The 14,066-nt window shown below is 37.9% G+C and overlaps 1 protein-coding gene and 1 pseudogene across 1 annotated transcript in view; both read left to right on the top strand.

Annotated features, from left to right (window-relative positions):
• Nucleotides 1-14,066, top strand: part of UBL3 (ubiquitin like 3) — a 78,178-nt gene that overhangs the window by 28,221 nt on the left and 35,891 nt on the right. The gene's annotated exons all lie outside the window — the stretch shown is intronic.
• The window catches only part of LOC143679676 (BTB/POZ domain-containing protein 1 pseudogene), a 36,292-nt pseudogene continuing 24,020 nt past the window's right edge, over nt 1,795-14,066 (top strand).

The raw sequence follows: 14,066 nt of genomic DNA, 5'->3' as shown, positions 1-14,066 counted from the left end.
ATGCAGCAAAGGCTGTGCTGAGAGGGAAATGTATTGCCCTAAATGCCTATATTAAAAAAACAAGAAAGAGCCAAAACTGAGGACTTGAGTGCTCACCTGGAGGAACTAGAGAAAGGATAACAAACTAACCCCAAAGCAAGTAGAAGAAGAGAAATCACAAAGATTAAAACAGAATTAAATGAATGAGAGAACAAAAGAAAAATAGATTTTTTTAAAGTTGGTTCTTTGAGAAAGTCAGTAAAGTTGAGCAAGGCTGACAAAGAAAAAAAGAGAGTATGTAAATAAAATCAGAAGTGAGAGGGGGATTGGTACTACCAGACCCTGAAGAAATTAAAAAAAAAAAATCATAAGAGGATACTATGGGCAACTATACACCAACAAACTAGATAACTTAGATGAAATGGACAGAATCCTGGAAGCACACAGACAAGCTACACTGACTCAAGAATTAGAGGATCTCAACAAAGCAATCACAAGTAAAGAGACTCAGTCAGTCATCAAAAATCTTCCTACAAAGAAAAGCCCAAGGCCAGATAGCTTCACAGGGGAATTTTATCAAACATTTCAAAAAAAAACCTAACACTAATCCTGCTCAAACTTCTAAAAAATTTTGAGGAAAAAGGAGCACTGCCTACCTCATTTTATGAAGCTGACATCACTTTAATACCAAAGCCGGGTAAAGATACTATAAGATAGGAAGTCCACAGGCCAATCTCCTTGATGAATATAGGTGCAAAAATTCTCAACAAAATACTAGCAAATCAAATCCAACAATGCATTAGAAGAATTATACACCACGACCAAGTGGGGTTTATACCCAGAATGCAAGCACAGTTCAGTGCAAGAAAATCAATTAATACATCACATTAACAAATCAAAAGGGGAAAATCACATGATTATCTCAATTGATGCTGAAAAAGCATTTGATAAAATTCAACATCCTTTTCTGATAAAAACACTTCAGAAGATAGGAATCAAAGGTAACTTCCTCAATATGATAAAGGGCATATGTGAAAAACCCATAGCTAGCATTGTACTCAGTGGTGAGAGACTGAAAGTTTTCCCCTTAAGATTGGGAATGAGAGAAGGATGCCTTCTGTCACTATAATTTTTCAACATTGTACTAGAAGTTCTAGCTAGAGCAATCAGACAGGACAAAAAAATAAAAGGCATCCACATTGGAGAGGAAGAAGTAAAACTTTCATTATTTGCAAATGACATGATATTATACTTGGAAAATCCTGAGAAATCTACAACAAAATTACTTGAGCCGATAAACAAATTCAGCAAGCTGGTGGGATGTAAAATTAATGTACAAAAATCAGTAATGTTTCTATACACAATGACCTGAGGAGTCAATTAAGGAAAAAAATCTATTCAAAATAGCAATTAAAAGCATCAGGTATCTAGGAATGAACTTAACTAGAGACGTAAAGGACTTCCACACAGAAAACTACATAACATTGCTAAATAAAATCAAAGAAGACTAAATAGGTGGGAAAAGACATTACCTGCTCATGGATAGGAAGGTTAAATGTAGTTAAGATGTCAATTCTACCCAAATTGATCTACAGATTCAGTGTAGTACTGATCAAAATTTCAACAACCTACTTTGAAGGCTTGAAAAAGCTGGTTAACCAAATTCACCTGGAGGAGGAAAGGACCCTAAATACCTAAAAGCATTCTTGAAAAGAAGAACAAAGTGGAAGGATTAACACTTGCTGATGTTAAAACTTATAAAGCCACAGTGGTCAAAAGAACATGATACTGGCAGAAAGGCAGAAGTATTGACCAATGGAACATCAAATTGAGAGCGCAGAAATTGACCACCAGAGCTATGGTCAGTGATCTTCAACAAGGCCCCCAAATCCACTGAACCGGGACAAAGTTGTCTTTTCAATAAATGGGCATGGAAGAGCAGGATATCAATAGCTAATAAAAGAAAGAGGATCCTTGTCTTACACCCTATACAAAAATTAACTCAAAGTGGCTCAAACACCTAAATACAAAAACTAGTACCATAAAACTTCTCAGAAGATGTAGAGAAACATCTTCAAGACCTAGTAATAGGAAGTAGCTTCCTGAACTTTATACCCAAAGCACAAGCAACAGGAATATTAGGTAAGTGAAGACTCCTCAAAATCAAATGCTTTTGTGCTTCAAAAGCCTTTGTCAAAAAGGTGGAGAGGCAGCCAACTCAATGGGAGAAAATATTTGGATATCACACATCTGATAAAGATTTGATATCCTGTAAACGTAAAGAAGTCATTCAACTCAGCAATAAGGAACAAAAACAACCCAATTATAAAATGGGCTAGAGATATGAATAGACGTTTTTCTGAAGAACAAATACAGATGACTGAAAAATAAGAAATACTCATTTTCATTAGCTATAAGGAAAATGCGGATCAAGACTACAATGAGATACCACCTCACACCTATAAGAATATCTGCTATTAAACGAACAGGAAAGTAAAAATGTTGGAGTGGATGTGGAGAAATTGGGGCACTATGCACTGCTGGTGGGAATTATAATTGTCCAGCCACTGTGGAAAACATTTTGACAGTTCCTTAGGGAGCTAAATATCGAGTTGCCCTATGACCCATCAGTAGCATTACTTGCTATATACCCAGAAGAGCTGAAGGCAGTGACACAAACAGACATTTGTACACCAATGTTCATAGCGACCTTGTTCATAATCGCCAAAAGATGGAAACAATCTAAGTACCCATCAGCAGATGAGTGGATTAACAAAATGTGGTATACACATACAGTGGAATATCAAGCAGCAGTAAGACAGAATGACGTCGTGAAGCAGATGACAAAATGGATGAGCCTTGAGGACATAATGCTGAGTGAAATAAGCCAGACACAAAAGGATAGATGCTGTGTGACTCCACTTTTATGAGCATGGTAAAGGTAAAGTCAGAGGCTTTTAATACAGAGTATAGGGGACTTAGAGATACATAGAGGCTAGAGATGGATGAATGGTTAGTTAGTGAGACTGAACTCAAATGTAAGGAATAGATAGAAGTGAAGGCAATTCACTAGTGAGTCTGTAAAGTAATATTACCATATTGATAGAAGTGAAGGCAGTTCACTAGTGAGTCTATAAAATAATATTACCATATTGAAGGTGAACATGATTGAAAAGAGTTGTATAGACCAATGTGTCTTACCAATTAACACTACAAATATAAATAAATTCTTGCAAAAACTACTGGAAAGGTATGAAAAATCAATTTTTAAAGGCCCATGCATAGGTGCTGGAAATTTGAATATGTATCTTTCTGGCCTTTATTGTAGAAACCTAAAATTCATAATTGCTAACAACGAATGAAAGATTACACCACCAACACACTAGCCAGCATTTCAAACAAAATTGCTTTGTGTACCTCTGTGTCAAGTGTGTGCAACTGTTTCTCCCCAAGCATAGTGCTAGCTTCCATAGTTTGAATTATAAACCGTATTGGTTCAAATATGACAAATCATGTTCTTTAACTGAATCCAAAATATATAATTCATATGTGGAAAAACTCAATCTTATACAGAAAATGCCTGTATTTTTACTCAGTACAATAGTAAGTTATTAAATATTTACAGAGGCTGTGTACAAAATATACTGCAGATCTCTTTTTCATCTTACTTGGTGTCTCATTAGCACTTACTATCTTTTCTTCCTTTCCATGATCCCACATAGATACTTGGGGCTAACTCATTAGCTACTGTCTCAGTTTCTTCTTATTTGATTTTTAAATGTTAGCTTTCTTCTGGCCTCTACAATAGGTTCAATTCCCAGGCTTTCAATACCATTTAAGTCCTGGTTACCCTCAAATTTATATTGCTGGCCCGAACCTCTCCTCTGAATTCCTTCCTCATATATCCAGTTATTTATTTTACAGCACCACTTTTTTTTTTATTTCACAGACATACCACATTTAGGTAGGACCCATATTAGAGATTGGCACCATCCCTCCAGTTGCTTAGAACAAATGTGTAGAATCATTTTAATTCCTATTTTCTCCATCATTTACCTTTCAGTACCTCAGCAATTTGTGTTGCTTTACCTCTAAACTGTGTATCTGATTTAGACATACCTTCTTTTCTGCCTCTTCCCCAACCCCAGCTTTTGTCATCTCAAATGAACTATTACAGCAGACTCCTATCTGGTCCCCCACTTCTGTGTTCCCCTGGAACACAGATAAAGAAAGAACACTTTATCTGTGCAACAGCCAGCATGATGTTAAATGAGAATTGGTTCAGTGTTCCCCTGGGTAGCATTCCACTTTAAGTAACATCCACAGGCCCCGTTCATCATGTGAGAGCTGACCCCTGTTCCTATGCAGCCTTGTTTGTGCCATTTTTCCTCAGTCACTCGACTATATCCTCCACCCTTATTGTCTGCCTTCTATTTCCTCACATGTGGCAGGTTTTTTCTTTCCTGCTTTGAAACCTTAAAATATATTAGTCTCTCTACCTATGTTCTACCACCTACTCTTTGCAGTTGGGGCTTCTAATTCAGGTCTCTGTGCAGTTATCATCTCAGAGAACCCTCACTGACGTTCCCGCTCCCCCATTCCCTGTTCTGGAGCGTGGTGCTTTGTCTAGAGCACTCTCCCACGGTTGTATTTTGCTTGGTTACTTGTTTGTCTGCCTTCTTCACTACTGTTAAGCTCTCTGAAGTCAGAGGCCTATGTGTGTGTTTCACCCCATGTATCCAGTGTGTCCATAGTAGCTGCGCAAAAAATTTTTTTTTTCTGAATGCGAAATTAATTCCATGGAGAAAATCTTATAATAATTATTTTGGGGAGAAGCCAGAAAGAGCATTTTATTTTCTATTACACATAATCTTAACTAAGGTAAAATGTTAATTGATAGTTTTTAGGTAAGAATCTTGATTTTTTTTTTTTAAATAACCTCTATTAGGAAAGAAACACAACTCTTCTAACTTGCAGTTTTACCTTCTAGGCATAACTTTACAGATCATTTAATATAATCATGACCTACCTCTCTAATGAGTTAGCGTAATAACACGCTATTTATATTATCGAATCTACAAAATGCTTTTCACCCATATTGTCTCATTTGAGCTTCAAAACAGTCTTCCGAGTAGATAGGGTATTTCTGTACCTAAGCCCTGAATGTGAACCCTGGTCTTGCTACCACTGTAGAATGAGAAAATGAGGGAGACTTGGGCATCCAATGAATTAAATATGTAAAAACATTTTGATAACTACAGTATTAAACAGATGTGGGTAGTAGTGTTATTACGCTGAGAGCAGTTGTAATCCCCAGATCAGTGAAGGGACATTTCTAAGATGTTATAGCAACTAAATCATAGGACTGATGACAAAACCTAGGTTGTATATACAATGGAAATATCCAGGGCTCTGAGTAGTAAGGTATTAGAATGCCGTTTTAAATCTTGTGTGGGTATGTGCGCACACGTGCATGTGTGTATGTTTGGATATGCATTCCCCGTTTTTTGCAACATGGTTTCCTAGAAATCATGTAATAAACTGAAAGTTATTTTCCTATAATAGTAAGCAATAAATAAGTAACAATAAGTAATAATAATTGCATCCCTAATTAAGAACTCAGGGTTAAGTACATTAAAATTTGGCCAGCAAAGTGTCCTAAAGGCACTGCCGGGGCCCGGCCTGGGTTATGGCCGGCGCACGGCGGGAGGATGGCATCGGCAGGGCGGGGGGCACCCAGAGAGTAGGTCGAGGCAGAGCTGGGTTGCGGGGCCGCTGCTGCCTCTGCAGGGGGAGCTGTTCTGTAACTGGCAGGCAACTAAGACATTGCTGAAGGAGCGCTTCGCCTTCCTCTTCAGTTCGGAGCTGCCTAGTGGTGTGCGCTTCATGCTGGGCAAGGGCCGTGGTGGTGGCGCGGGGGCCCGTGGCGCATCCTGCCCACCGCGCATCCCGCCCACTGCCTCATGCTGGCGGCCGGCTGCACCATCTTCAACGTCATGTTAACGGCGGCATGGCCACCACGTCCCCCGAGGTCGAGCTGCTGGACGTGGAGCCCGCCGCCTTCGTGGAGCTGCTGAGATTCCTATATTCAGATGAAGTTCATATTGGTCCCGAAACAGTTATGACCACTCTTTATATGCCATGAAGTACCCAGTCCAAGTCTTGGAAGCACATTGTGTGGAATTTCTTTCTAAACATCTTAGAGTGTATATAATGCCTTTATGCTTCTTATTTAGGCTGGACTATTTCATGAACCACAGCTTGCTAGTCTTTGTCTAGACACGATAGACAAAAGCACAACGGATGCAATTAGTGCAGAAGGGTTTACTGATATTGGTAGGGACATGCTCTGTGCAGTTCTAGAAAGAGACACATTTAGTATTCATGAAAGTCGACTTTTTGTACACGAGCTGTTGTACACTGGGCAGAAACCGAATGTCAGAGACTACAATTGGCTTTGACTTTGGAAACAAAGTTCTAGGAAAAGCACTTTCCTTAATTCGGTTCCCACTGATGACAATGGAAGAGTTTGCAGTAGGGCCTGCTCAGTCTGGAATTTTATCAGATCATGAAGAGGTAAATCTCTTTCTTTATTTTACGTCAACCGTAAACCCCAAGTTGATTACATTGACCAACTAAGATGCTGCCTCAGAGGAAAAGAATGCAGCATCAATAGATGCCAGCAAGTAGAGAGCTGTTGGGGTTACAGTGAAACAAGCAATCAAATCAGGTTCACAGCAGAAGAATTTCTGTAGTTGAATTTGGCTTATATGGATCTATTCATGGTTGCACCGATTATCAAGTGAATATACAGATCATTGAATATGAAAAAAAAAACAAACTTTGGGACAAAATGACACCGGATTTAGTTGTGTTGGGACCTCTAACACATTCAGGGTCATGTTCAAAGAGCCGATAGATAGAAATGCTACCCAACATGTGCAACACAGCCTGCCTGCGCCAACACTTAGTTGGGACCACATAATGGGTCCGGATTCCCACTGTGGCACAAAAGGATTGAAGAAAGTGGTACATGAAACACCTACTGTTAGCAAGACCATTTTTTTCTTTTTTTGTTCCCCTGGCAATAATAATGGCACATCAGCAGAAGATGGACAAATACCAGAAATAGTATTTTATACATAATTTAGCATTATGATACATCTTGGCTAAATAGAACCATATGTTCTAGTCTCAAAGACAAAAATTACTGGTCACAAAAAATAGTTTGAGTGTTATGAATATTTATCATTTTAAGAAACATTTTAGTTTCTTAGGGGAAGTAGACAAATGTTGACTTACTCTGCATGACTTAAAAGCAGATTTTCCATTTTCTTGTAACCTGAGGTGAAATGAGAACTAGGTTTAATTTTTAAAAACTAAAAGCAGCTATTTCAGCTGATTCATGATCTTTTGATAGTATTTTAATGGAAAGATTCACATATAACTGGTTTGTTTTGGTTTGATTTTAACGATTTTGAAGGTTAGATGAGGCGAGATGGGTCAGTATTCTTACAGAATTCATATAAGCTCAAATAACTTAAGTCAGAGAATTGAGAAAATGGACCTTTTATATTTAGAGTTTGAAAATATTAAACAACTGTGAAGAAATCAATCTGTTTGTTAACATTTGAAATAGTGCTAAAAATAGGCCTAATAAATACCCAAGAAAACTTAAAAAAAAAAATGTCCTAAAGGCAAATGTGCTGTAATTAGAAGTCTGTAATTATTTAAATATAATCAAATCACACTTTTAAATTCATTAAATGGGCATACATGCACTATGTTCATTGAGTATAACTAGAGCAAGTAAGAATACTGTGGCACTTTTTCATAAATGTGCAAAATGAGATTGCTAGTTATACATTAAAGATTTAATGAGTAAAACTTTTTTGCCCTCTTAAACTTACAAGGGCTTTTGGAATATGATTTTAATGGCCTGGAATGGATAGTTAAGTTTTCCCTTTAGCAAATAGAGGCTTTCAGAATTTTACCAGACACCCCCCAGCTCTCCACAAAGTACTATAACATCTGTTTAAAGCTTGCTTGTTAGTGATGATTGTGGTCTTTTCATAAAATGGATTATTATCAATTAAAGGTAATAGATAATCCTTTTAAAAATTAGGAAAATATAGAAAATATTTTTAAAGTGGCAAAAAAGTTATCACCCAAAGATGATCAATGTAATATATTTTGGTTTATTTCTTGCCAGTCTTGCAGATAATTATTAAAGTTAAGTCTTTTTATTTTTTTTCCACAAAAGAAAATTTATTCATTAAATACTTATTGAATACCTGCTGGAGGTGGGGGGGGGGGTACAAAAACTTACCACCCCCCAAAAAAGAAACTTGCCACATAGGTGTCCCACCACACAAAAACGATGGCTTTTGACATTTAGTACACCTGTGCTCTTTTCTCTACCTCCTCCCATTCCTGATTAACGTATTTTGAGACACATATTTCCTTTCTCCTGATAGCTCCCCTAATGCTACAAAACCTGCCTTTTCTCCTTCCTAAAGATGACTCCAGATATTTTCTTGTAAAAGGTAAGTCTTGAATTGCCTGTTTCCTTCTCTTCTTCAGAGGATTCCTCAGTTTTTTTTTCAGAAGTTAACAAGCATGACTGATTGTTGTTCAAGCAAATACAGTTTACGGTGATGCCAACAACACTATTAAGACTCTCTCCTGACACTATCTTTACAATTATTTAATAACTCTTGATTGAACAATTAAAACAATTACTGGATAGAAATTACTGGACAGAAAAGAACTTCCCAAACTCATAGAATTAGTAAGAGAAACAATGTAGAATTGTGGTCAATACCAGTTATTTAGTAGAAAGTAGAAACCTAAGGGATAAAGGCAATGAGAATTGAATAATGAGGTTGTAGAGTCCAGTGCTCAGGAGAGCTGTAAGGGAGCCAGGCTGATGAGGTGGAGTCTTGTCTGCTAGGGGCTGAGGGCACCAGGCCCTCCCAAGTGGAGTGGCTTACCCAAGACTGTGTAACCAGTGAGCGTAAAAGCCGGGCTGCTAGACACCACAGCTTCTGACTCCAGTTCAGTCTTCCTTCTCCTATAACCAAAGCAGCAAAAAGTGGACCTGACTTTATAGAAAGTGACATTAACATTCAGTATGTGAAGTTTGGGGTACCAAGTTTTCTTTAACAGTAGAGTTTGGTCTGTGTGAAAAGGAATGAGACTACTGTAAACTCATATTCAAACACAAAAAAATTGAAATTCTGGGTGGGCCATGGGCCATGGTGGCTCAGCAGACGGAGTTCTCACCTGCCATGCCAGAGACCCGGGTTCGATTCCCGGTGCCTGCCCATGCAAAAAAGAAAAAAAAATTCAAATTCTGACCAATTTCCTTGTTAGAATCATAGATCTTTGTGATTTCATCATTTTAAAATATATTTCATATTAGAATCATTAATAATTGAAGTGATTTAAGATGGTATAGAAGAAATACTAACTTGGAATATACAGCCCAACAGTAGCATAAAATATATATAACTTATTGTAAGGCCTGAAAATTGCACCATTGACACAAAGGCTATTGAATAAAGCATACAAGTCACAAAAAGACAATTAAATGAATTATGAGTATGCAATAGTGTCACTGGATCAGGGGAGAAGGCAGAGCTGGGGTCAAAATATCTTTTCTGGCAATGTGAAACACAGAAGCAAATTTAAGAGTAAAGTAAAGAAAATATATGTTTTAAAATTAAATCTGTATTTAAGTGAAAGAACTCCTCACTTAGTATTTATATTGAAGCAAAGATTTTGGCCCAATTCAACAAGGCATTAAATTGGGTCAGAAATTATGTGGCATCCTTGCCACTTTAGCTTCTGTGCGCCCCCTCTCTCCCACAGTCCATGACACACAACTCAGTTTACCTTGAGCCTAGAGATGACTTCAGAGTCCTTAATAGAGCATTTTTGGCACTCACTGTAAATCAGGAGGAATGAACAAATGTTAAAACATGTTTTCCTTGCTGGTATTAGATATTTTCTGGTTATTGTCCTTTCTAAAATTGACTAAAGGTTTAGTAAGTCAGTAATCATGCAGGGGGAAATAAACTGTCTGCTAGCCGAGTAAAGAACTTTTTTTTCCCTCCAATATACAATTTTATGTAATTGGGTGACTTGCCCATGATTTACTCATGTAGGATACAAGATGCTACTTTGGATGCATACCAGTTTAATTCTAGAATGGCACTTCTAATGCTCTTACTTTTCTAGAAACCCTACCAAGAAAATGGTAGAATTGCTTGTTAAGAATTTATTTTTATGTCAGCACTTGTGGGTGATGGGGGAGGGGTAAGGATTCTTTGTGGAAGAAAAGCAAATGTCTTCATATAGATTATGGTAGGGAAAGCATGTCTATTTATTTAGGTGGAGTTGTATGATGTATGAATAAAACTGATTAAAAATGAACAGAGAGAAACAAGTGCTAGAGGAAATGCAGAGAAAGAGATGTCCCCATTGACTGTCGGTAGGAAAGCTGAGAGGTGCAGCCACTAGGGGGACAGTGTGGTGGCTCCACAGGAGGCTAGGGGTGGGGTTGCCATAGGGTCTTGCCAACCCTGTTGCTCAGTATGTATCTTGAGGAGCTGAGTGGGGGAATGTGGAGTGGACCTTTCAAACTGGTATTTATGGCGGCATTGTTTGTGAGTCACAATGAATATAGGTGGCCTAAGGGTACAACGACTGAGGAATGGAAGGGTAAACTGATATATACATACAACTTAGCGGCTACAAGAAAGAATGAAGTTGTGAGACATGCAACTAGGTGAATGAATCGTAAAGACTGTATGTTAAATGAAATGTCAGAAACAGAAAGACAAATATCCTGCCTCACTTGTATGAACTAACTATAATACAAAAACTCAGTGAACTGAAGTCGAGAGCGTGGGTTATCAGGTTGGGGCCTATTATAAAGGGACCTAGATTGTAAGCTCTTACAGCAGGCACAGATATTCAGGGTTGTAACTGTTAGTTCTAAATTCTGAGCTACTGAGCTGTTTGTATATAACATGGTTGTTCCCAGAAACTTCAGGTATCTGCGACACCTGAGACTCAGAGTTAGAGCTCTGAAGCTATGAAAGTCAGCAGTACCCCATGCAGGAACTGTTTCAAAAGTTGAAAAAGGGATCAGACTTTGATTAGAGATATGAATGAAACTGATCTGAATCAGAGTACAGGGTAAAAGGTGGTATCCTCCATATTTTAAACCTTCAGCTTCTGTGTGAGACCAAAGGGACAGATGTTTATTTGGTGCAAAATTTGTATTTTGGGGTAGCGTATTACCTAATTTAGCTTGTGTGGTCAGTTTAGTTTAACACCACAAATACATAGAATCTTGAATAGGGCGTGAGATCTTGTTGGTTTGTCCAGGTTAGTGTGATGCCCACATATATCCCTGAATAATTTGGACAGTGAATGAAAAAGTATTTGCAAAGTCCCTTTGGGGAGTGGGGAGAAAGGAGGAAATATTCAGCTTCCCCATTTGGAGAATTCCTGATAGTCTCCCAAGCAGTAGGGACAGCCAAATCAATATGCTGAGCCCTCAATCTTGGGATTTGCCCCGGTGAAACTTACTCCTGCAAAGGATAGGCTAAGCCTACTTATTATTATGCCTAAGAGTCACCCCAGAGAATCTCTTTTGTTGCTCAGATGTGGCCTCTCTCCCTCTCTCTCTAAGCCAATTTGACAGGTGAACTCATTGCCCTCCCCCCTACATGGGACATGACTCCTGGAGGTGTAAATCTCTCTAGCAGTGTGAGATAGGACTCCCAGAATGAGCTGGGATCCAGCATCATAGGATTGAGAAAGGCTTCTTGACCAAAAGGGGGAAGAGAGAAATGAGACGAAATCAAGTTTTAGTGGTTGAGAGATTTCAAACAGAGTCAAGAGGTTACCCTGGAGGTTATTCTTATGTATTATATAGATATCCTGTTTTAGTTTATGGCGTATTGGAGTAGCGGCTGGAGGGAAGTAACTGAAATTGTTGAGCTGTGTTCCAGTAGCCTTAATTCTTGATCATATACATACAATGTGACTGTATGATTATTTTGTGCTACTGTTCCTTTTGTCAGGGTATGGACAGATGAGTAAAAAAAAATATGGATAAAAAATTTGTTTTTAAATCTAGGCTATGTATAATTTAATGTTAGATAATATGGATGTGGTGTAAAAGGAGGATTTTAAATTACCTTCCAGCATTTCAACTTCTTGAATATTGTGGTGTTTTAACCATTCCCATAGTAAAAAGCATGGAAGGACAAATAATCTGAAAATCTAATAACAATGACGTTCATAATATTTATTCTCATTGTGCCAAGAGAATGATCCACCCCACTTCCACCCCAAAATTGAGAGAGACTATTTTTTATGAAAAACATGCGCAACATGTATGACTAGGTTTCATAAAAAGCAGGTGATATAGGTGATGTAAGGCCCTTCCTCACAGTGACGATGCCATGCTTTCATCTCAGAGGTCACACAGGAGTCCTTGAAGAAGAGCCCAGGCCTGTAAATATAATTTTGAAAAGCTCCCCATATGATGAATTTTCCTGCCCTCCAGGACTACTGGGATTTGGAGACTTAAAAACTTTAGGTGAAAAACTGAGATTTGAGTTTGTTTTTCTGATACAATTCTAAAGTTGGGATTACTGTGGAAAGCTCATTTAATTCCTTTATTGTCATAAAATGAAAGGCATTCTTACTTTGATACGTGTTTTACATCAAGTATTAGTACTGGTGATCTAGAGATGTGAACCTTTTAGACATCCTGTAGTCATTTGATAGAGGTGATTTCTTTAATAAGTATTAGTTTACTTTAATTGAAAGGGACCCATGTTTCTGATTCAGATGGCAATTTTTGTATTTAATTTTCTGATTCTTTGAAGGTAGTTAAGGTACCATGTCTCTGGTGCCATATGTAAGCCAGTTGTGAAAATGTGTGAATGAATATGTGAGCTTTCCTGTGCAGTGCTGGAATGCATTACAGACTGTTTTCTTAGTCTTTGTGGTTATAGATATAAAAGTATATCACGCTCATTGTAGAAATTTGGGAAAATGTGCTTTAGTATTATTATATTTTGCCTTTTAAAATTAGCATTATGGGATAATCATTTTCTTAGGTTTTTAAATATTTTTTAACACAAATCTTGAGGCTTATCAATCTAGAAATGTATATAAATGCCTGACATACTGTTAAGAATTCAGAGTTAAGTCTCATGTAGTTTTCTGCCCGGTACATCAAACAAGTATTCGTCTTGCCCTGTGAAACCATACTTGTCTGGATGGGAAACCTGTTTCTTCATGATCTAGCCTGTTTGTTTTACTTCCAGCTCTGATTACTTGCATTCCCAGACTTGTCTCCCATTGGTCCCAGGTGCTCCCTGAGAACCGCCGAGAATTAGTCTATATACATTCTTCAGTGTGACAGCGTTTCACTCCTTAGGAAGATGACACTCATGTCTACTTTCCCCTGTGTCTTTGCTTCTTGGTGTCTCCCCCCCACACACACACAACTTTTATTTATTGTTCAAACATAATAATTAAAAAAAAATAAAAATAAGGTCATTGTCTCATTCTCCAGGTTGCTATGATAAGAACCACACAATGGGATGGCTAAACAGTGGGAATTTATTGTCACACATTTTGGAGGCTAGAGGCTTGGGGTTGGTAGTGTCCACAAGATTTGCCACAACATTGGGGTTCCTTGGCTTGCATCTCTGCTAGATATCACATGGCAGCGTCCTCTCCTTTCTCATTTCTGTGACTTCTAGGTTCTCTTCCTGAGGCCTTTAGTAACACAGATTAGGGCCCACCCTCATTCGGTTGGTGATAACATAATTCAAAATGACATCTTCAGAAGGACCTATTTGCAGTGGAATCACATACCCAGGACAGAGATTAAGGTTAAGAAGATGTGTTCTATTAGGGAACATAATTCGACCTACCTCCATCAATTAACCCAAAGTCTCCCCTTTACCAGCAAGTATTTTTCTCTTTATAAGTTTTAACTCTTATATTACATAATTTTAATCATATATTAAATTTAAATGTTCTACTTAATC

The sequence above is a fragment of the Tamandua tetradactyla genome, chromosome 4 (genome assembly GCF_023851605.1).
Source record: "Tamandua tetradactyla isolate mTamTet1 chromosome 4, mTamTet1.pri, whole genome shotgun sequence".
Taxonomy (NCBI): Eukaryota; Metazoa; Chordata; class Mammalia; order Pilosa; family Myrmecophagidae; genus Tamandua; species Tamandua tetradactyla.
The sequence above is the reverse complement of the archived record's forward strand: the minus strand, read 5'-3'. Positions and strand labels throughout refer to the sequence as shown.